Below are 8,068 nucleotides of genomic sequence, written 5' to 3'. Positions count from 1 at the left end.
GAATGTTCCAGTCATGGCAAAACTAAAAAGAAATGTTTTTGCTTCAACTGTAATGATATTAAAAATACATAGGGATGCTCTTGGGGTTATAAAATATCAGCTTGCTATTCATCACCCTCACCCAACACCATGTTACTTAATGTCAACACACAGAATAACTATCAAGATAATGTTCTTGAGAGCTCTGTACTGTTCAACTGCAATTTAAGGTGAATACGGGAAGGCAGTAACCAAGCCAGTAGAGAGGTGGTGGACTGTCCCAATGGACACTGGTTCTAATCCTGGCTGGGGCAGGGAACAGTGTCAAGAATGTGAATTTTTTAAAGGTAGACTTTATTGATCTACCTAAGACCTGCTGACATGTCATAAAAACACCCCTATTCATACCAATACATGAGTACTGTATGAGACAGTCAAAGCACATATCCAGTATGGAAAGTGGGTTTTACCATCAGAGTGGTGACATGTGGAGATGTATGATACATGGGAGGACTGCTGGACATATTGAAATGGGCTCTTAAGCCTATGCCAAGTCATGTATTCATAAAATAATAATAATAATAATAATCATTAAGTCCTGTCATCATTACTTTCTTATACATCTGATTCGGGTCCACAAGATAAGCCATGGGGAGGAAAGTAGGGTTAAATGGCTCTGAGTCCGGCTGGTTAAACATTGCTGATACTTGCATGTGATGGTAGAATGACAACCCATTCATTCAATGATGACTTAAGGGTCATGGTAACTCAACTGAGGCAGTAAAGAGGAAGATGACTGCAGATATATATTTTCTTTTTTATAATGTGTCCGACTCTGGGCATAGGCTTCACAGCCTGCTCTCAAGGCCCGGTAGCCCTTCTACATACCATATACCTCTACATGTCACCACTTCGGCGCTAACAACCACCATCCACATTGAATACATGCTAGGGCTGTCTCATACAGGACTGGTGTATTGGTATTAGCGGAGGTATTTTTACAACATGTCGGCGGGTCTTCTGGTAGATCAGTAAAGTCTGATTTTCAGAAATTCAAATCCTTAAACTGTTCCCTGCCCCAACCGGGATTTGAACCTGGGTCCGGTAGGACTGCAGGCCACCTCTCTACTGACTAAGCCACTGCCATGTACAGTAATATCAAACCGAAAGATAGCACGGTGCACATCTGAATGGATTTTGGGCAGGCATGCCACACAGCTTTACAAATGTACACTACAGGGTTACCAGAGCATTCATGAACAAAGTTGACCTGCAAGTATGTACCACAAATCAGAAAAGAAAAAAAAAACTCAATATGACCAATAAATAATAAATACTGTATCTAAACACACACACACACACACACAGTGTCCCTTGTTACTAACTTTCAAGGGTGAATCCCCCAACCTTGAACCAATGGACCATACATAGCAGCTCTGCAGGGCATGGAGTGATTCTTGGAGAGGCATACAGTAAAACCTCATTATGACGGACTAATTGGGGTCCATGCCATTCCGAAAAAAGGGAAAGTCTGATAAAAAGGACAGCTACACTTACCCCTGCTAACCCTGACTCTTTCCAATATATCAGACATTAGTCCAGATTGCACCAACTGTTTTTCACTACCACTGCAGTACAGTGAAAGCTAAATTATCCAAGTTCGGATTATCAAGGTTTCGGTATATCTGGGCCACGACCTGTTACTCATCCAGGTTGTTTTGTCCTCAACTCCTTTCCACTGCCTCCCTTATAGGCTTGAAATTCATCTAAAAAGGTGGTGATCCAGGAAGTACTAGTCGCAACAGGTGTTACTACAGCTTGTCCCCCCTCCCCTTTTTTTTTTACTCTTCCAGGTAGGTAACATTTATAGCGGTTCCCTAAGTAACATCTGTTATTGCTTCCATAAATTTCATTAATCTATTCACGGTGAAGTAAAAGCATCTAGTTCTTTAGCCTGCCAAAGTCTACAGGCTTCTTATCACTCCACAATGATTCTCAAGTGGGGAACAATTTGTTGCAAACTTCCAGCAATGCCACAGTATGATTAAAAGAAAAAACAAAAAAGGCATTTTTCCCCTTCTACACAGCCACATACAATGTCTGGCCAAATAACAAAATGCGATTTTCTTTTAGTACCATCCATTCACCTGATGTGACACCACTTTCAGCTAATTCTAAGAGTGACACCAAATGGTTCCTGGAAGTCAGGGTAGATGACCATATTGCCTGGTGACTGGTGGGTGGGGTGGGATGGGGGTGGGGAAGCATACCAATGATTCATTGGTCAACAGTCTCTGATATAAACACACAAATATTTTTGCATTACTTTACAGTATTGCCTTTCATTTGATCAAGCACTACAGCCTCTCAAATTGTTACCCAATTCATGACTCAAGGTACAAAATTTACCATCTCATGTAACCAAAGTTCAAGAAGAGGAACTGCTCTCCTCTGAAGTTCTGAAATTATAAATTTCACCATATTGAAAATAATGATGATGACAGGTTATACTGACAGTAATAATTCCCTTGGATTAGTTCACTTATGGAATCACCCATTTTAGCTCAAGTCTCGTTGATATAAATGAAGCTTCCCACCGACACACACCACAACTAACTCAGGTACATCATCACTTTGCTTACACCTTTCCAAACTCTCATTCACCTTATCTGTTACAAATGATCTTAGTTTTCTTGCAATACATCTCTTTGCCATTACTGCTTTCCTTTTTCTACTTCTCTCTACTGTTTTGGCCTTTCCAGTTTTTGGAGGCAAGTAGATGGGATGTGAAATTGGGTCACCATCTGGCAACAACAAATATTCAGAATCCCCCTTCTCTTTACTATTTCTCTGAACAGTGTTTTTCCTCATTTCTGAAATAGCATTCATCAAAGCTGGAGTAGGTCTAAAATAAAAACCTCCCTTTGACCCCATCTTAACTTTCTTCAACATGCCAGCTACTGTGTCATGTTCATCTGAACACTTCCTCTCCCTATTTACCTCTGTTGTTGCAACAGAGTTTGATGCACTGCCATCTACTATGTACTTTGAAGGGTGAGGTACTGAAGTGACAGCCCTCATTAAGAGTGTTACTGGAGCAGAATGAAAATTCCTTTCCACGTTTAGGAAAGACTGACCCCGGGGAAACTGAGAACTGGAAAAGACACTACTGCCATAGCTTGTGGATAAGGCTGGGGGAATAACTGTTATCAATTCAGGAGGAGTGGGGCTCTGATAATCAATTATTGTGTGTGGAATCTCACGCTTGGGTTTATTACTAAACAGGACTGATGAATGTTTGTTACCCAAATTATAACCACAAACAGTTAAAGAGTTGGGATGTAAATTCCAGCTTTGTGCTGAGTTTTGTAATTCAGCTGAAGTAAAGCAATGAGCATCTGCAGAGGATCCCTGAGGAAATGATGTGGAATGTACATCAACGAACTGGTTCCAACCACTAACATGTTTCTTATTCGTATGACTGGAAAGCATGGAATGCATAGGTATATTCTGAAGTTTTGGAGATACAGAAGTTGAAAGCGCTATTGTGGCAACACTATGCTTTGGTGGTACAACTGTAAATTTGGAAGGCTGAGACTGTGAACTACAAGTACTGGATTTTTCTGATGTAGCTTTCCATTCTGTGCCAATAATATGGGATGAAACAGATTTTACCGACTGACCTGTAGAAGTAAAACTATATGGATATTTAGATTGTGCAACTGGCAAGGTCTTTAAGATTTTACCCTCTACATTGACAAACTGAACCATTTTGGTAATAAGTTTTTCCTCAGGATGTGATAATGCTGGTTTTAAAAGATCCTTGGTGTGAAATGCAACATTTTTACAGTCTGTGACTTTAGTGTTCAGTTTAACAGTCTGTTTAGTATCAGCACTAGATAAAGAAGTTTCCTGCTGCTTATCTCCATCAGATGCTTTTTTAAATACCTTACTGGTACTGACAGCACTTTCTTCTTCTGATTCTGATGACTGACTACCGTCTGATGAGACTAATGATTGCAAGAACTCAGTGAAAGAACAATCCAAATCAATAAGACCAGGATCACTTTCACCATTGTCCTCTTCTGTATCTGAATGTAGGTATCGGTCAAACTGAGGACTAGACTTTGTACATCCGAATGCATAGCTTTGGCAAAACTCTCCATTACTAAAGGTTTCATGATTGGCAACCAATACTGAATTATTAGTACTAATTGGCAGACCTGTTTCTTGTGTGTCACATATATCTGTTACATTATTTACACTGTTTTCCACAATTCTTTTATACTTTGCCTTCCTTGATCCAAAGTATACATTTAAACTATCAGATGGATTCATGATTGCTCTGTCAAAAACATCTTCAAATTCCTCAAGCTGTGAACTATAACAATCCTTATCATGAACAACAGATTCATCAAGGATTCCACACATCACAGGAAACCTTACTGCTGTACAGGAATTTGATTTTACGCAATTTGTACCATGATCATTTTGGCTTATGGTAGGCGTAGACACTGTACCTTGATATTTTCCAGCAGCTTCATCATGAAAAGGGCCATCAAAAAATAACCTGTCTTGTACACATACATCTTTTCTGGGATGTGGCTCCTGATTTATGGATAATGGCTTCATGGAAATATCAAACTGAACTCTGTCTACTCTATTAGGAACTTCACACACACTGCATTTCGTCTTTACTTGTGCACTTGATTCATAAGTATGGTCAAAGGATTGACTTTCTGTTTCTTCAGTGAGTCCAACTTTTTCCGGAATTTTTATCTGTATTTCACCTTCTGAATCAAGTGAAATTTCAGGAAGATCATCAGCAGGTTCAGTAGCTGGTGAAGGCATGTCAGCAACTAAAATACATTTATTATCTTCTCTGCTGAATGACTTGGGTACCGAATCAAAGTGATTTCTACTGCAGGGGTCTTGTATTTTATCAGCTGAATCAATATTTATATGATCGAATGCTTCTTCAACTGTTGCAGAGCAACCATTCACTGCAGCAGTCTCTGATTCACTTTGTTCAGCAAACACATTCTTCTCTAATGGAAATTCATCAGCGCAAAGTTCTTCATTAGCTCTGTTATTTAGACACAGTGATGAAATACTGTTCTCCCCTACTCTGACTGTCTTGTCAAAATTTTCTTGCACTACAGCAGTCTCTGATTCAGTTCCTTCATTATACACATTTTTTTCTAATGAAAATTCATCATCACAAAATTCTTCATTTGTTCTGTTATTTAGATGCAGTGTTGAAATACTGCTCTTCTCCCCTATTCTCACTCTCTTGTCAGAATACTGCTTTACAATCGCTTTTTTTCTTTTGTAAATATTAGTAGTTATAACACCACTCCCTTCATCTCCTGGCTCTCGAGTATTACCAGAAAAAGAAAATGGTTGTTTGACAGAGGATGTAGCACACAAGTCTGTGCTACTTGCTGAGGAATGCTCACTTTCATTCAAAATCAACTTGGTGCCATTCTGGAACCAAACTGAAGACAGATTATTGGAAATTACAGATGAAGAATTATTCAAATGAGATTGTACTGCTAAGATGGGTGGGTCTGTAGGGCTATGACAGACTAAAGGTAAAGTTGATTCACAGCTGGTCTGAGCAGGCACTATGGTACCTGTAGTAATACTTAAAGGAGAAAAAGTGTGTTTCCTGGATTCTATGACTGGTTCTGTGATCAGCGGAAAAATATTACTTTTTTCTGAAGTAAGACTTTTGTGCACAGTGCCATCGGATATGGATCTTTTAGCATCCATTGTACTCTTGCTTCTGATATTGGAATGTGAACTATCCACTTCAGTTACTTTATGGAAAGTATCCATTTCATTACAATCTCCTGCAGAGGTTACTGCTGTTTCTCCAAAGAAGAGAGAGCTGCCCATATGCTCAAAAAGTGTAGTTTCTGCTTGTTCTGGAACTGGACACTGAAAAAAGTTGTCATCAAAATTAATATCCTGTAAAAGAGATCCAAAATAACAACTTGGACGAGTTGCTGTGCTGATTTTATTACCTCTATCATCTGCCTTTAAAGAGTTCTGACTTCTTGCTGGGCTTTTCTCTGGTGAACTGTCAGCTTTCTCTATACCCATATCCTCATCACATCCCATCCAACCACGAATATGGTTATTCCTGGGTGAAGGGAGTGGATAGAGAAAACTTGGACCGAGATACAAATCTTGAGCTGTGATTATGTCGTTTTCCTTTTTCTTGTTATTTTCTGAGCTTTGGTGTAAAGTTGATGATGCGTTTACTGATAATATGGGACATTTATCATTATCTGCTTCAGCAAACTGTTCATCAAAACTTTGGTTACTGAAGATGAAATCTGTTGGTGCACTAGATGTCATCTCTTCATTTTGAAGCACATTACTTTCAGTGATGTACTCAGAACCTCCTGGGAATTCTTGTGAACATCCTGACATGGCTACATACTTAAATTCAGTAGGTATGGAAGCTGATGAGGCACCAGATTCAAACTCTTTACCTCTGGTTTCGGTATCTATACTCAATCTGTCAAAGTTTTCTATTATTGGCTTCACAGAAGCTGTAGAATTGCTGGTAAAAAAGTCTGACTTCCTGTCCTCACAGTCATCAAATGCTGTACACTGTTCGCCATTTAAAGCTGCATCACCAACTGACATGACTCCTTCTTTCACCACGTTTTGTTTACCTGATACTTCTGATTCATCTTCGTGGGAAGGAATCAGATAATCTTCTTGCATGATAAAATGTGAAACAATGTTCTGAGAAGGCTGGCCATCATTTAAACATTTGGCTTCTTCCAAATCATGTTCAAGAGTTACAACGCTTGCTTTTTCTTTCCAGGAACACTGTTGTTTAATTTCAGGTCCTTTAAGGCACCAAGAAGTATCTGCGGCCATTTCTGCTAGGCCATGCTGGGTGCTGTCTTTGCTACTTGCTAACTCATTACTCAAATTATCAATGTTGATGAATGGTAGTTTTCCAACAAACGATTTACAATCACTGTGACTATACTGACATGATGAAGCTCCGGCAGATGGCACAGAGTTTGTCTCTTTGTGATTTCTAAAAGAAGAATGTACATCAGTACTTTCAGTTCTGCTGCTGGGATCTATATGAGGTGATATTGTAGATTTGTCATCCATCACTTCTACAGGGTTCAACACAACTTCATTCTTGTGCACCTCTTGCAGTTCATTAGCTTCCTTATTTATATGGGAATCATCACTTTCAGGACTTCTGCAACTATCCTCCTCTGGCACACTAGTGGATTTTCCCCCATTTAAAGTTGGACGTCGGCCTTGCACCACAACTTCGATATCCAACTCCTCCAGATACATCTCGGCTACAGACCATGGGTCTTTGTTGAGCGATCCTGAAATGTGAAAATTATTTGTTAGAATAATGTGAACAACAGATTGTCAATCGAAATATATGTAGCTGATTCAACAATAGACCCTTGCTATGAAAGACTACAGGAGGAAAGCCTGGTCAGCAAAGGCTGATAGTTCTTTATATCCAATGGTCCCCTCGAGATGTGTTCGTTCATCGTTCGAAGATTTCCTCCACCTATAGTGGAGGCCGGGCCATACATTAGCCCAGTCCCCCCCGAGATGCGATTTCACGCATGTTTGAAAACAGCACAACAGCATATTTTAGTACCAAAAATGTAAACTACACTCATTTCACTATAACTCATAATTTCACCCTTTTGCTGCTTATTTCACCTACTTGTCACAGCACTTCAAGATAAGTAGTGTACAGTATTACAATAGCATGTTATTACAACTTGGCAGTCACCGTGGGCAAAAAGCAATTTCAGGCCAAGGTTGGGTAAAATGGGTAAGAAACACATGTACTACGACCCACTGCACCCCATTTAATGGACACTGTTCATTATAGCTGACAAAAGTTCAGTGGGCTTTGTGGTTTCGGTCAAATTCAATATCTGTTAAACCAAGGTCTATTATAGCAAGAGTCTACTGTATACAGGATATATATCTATATTAAATCTATCTATATCTATCTATCTATCTATTTATCAATCTATCTATATATATATATATATATCTATATATATATATATCT

This window comes from Coenobita brevimanus, chromosome 24 (assembly GCF_032717465.1).
Source record: "Coenobita brevimanus isolate Jiangsu-jjx chromosome 24, ASM3271746v2, whole genome shotgun sequence".
In the NCBI taxonomy this organism is placed as follows: domain Eukaryota; kingdom Metazoa; phylum Arthropoda; class Malacostraca; order Decapoda; family Coenobitidae; genus Coenobita; species Coenobita brevimanus.
Note: the sequence above shows the minus strand (reverse complement) of the source record.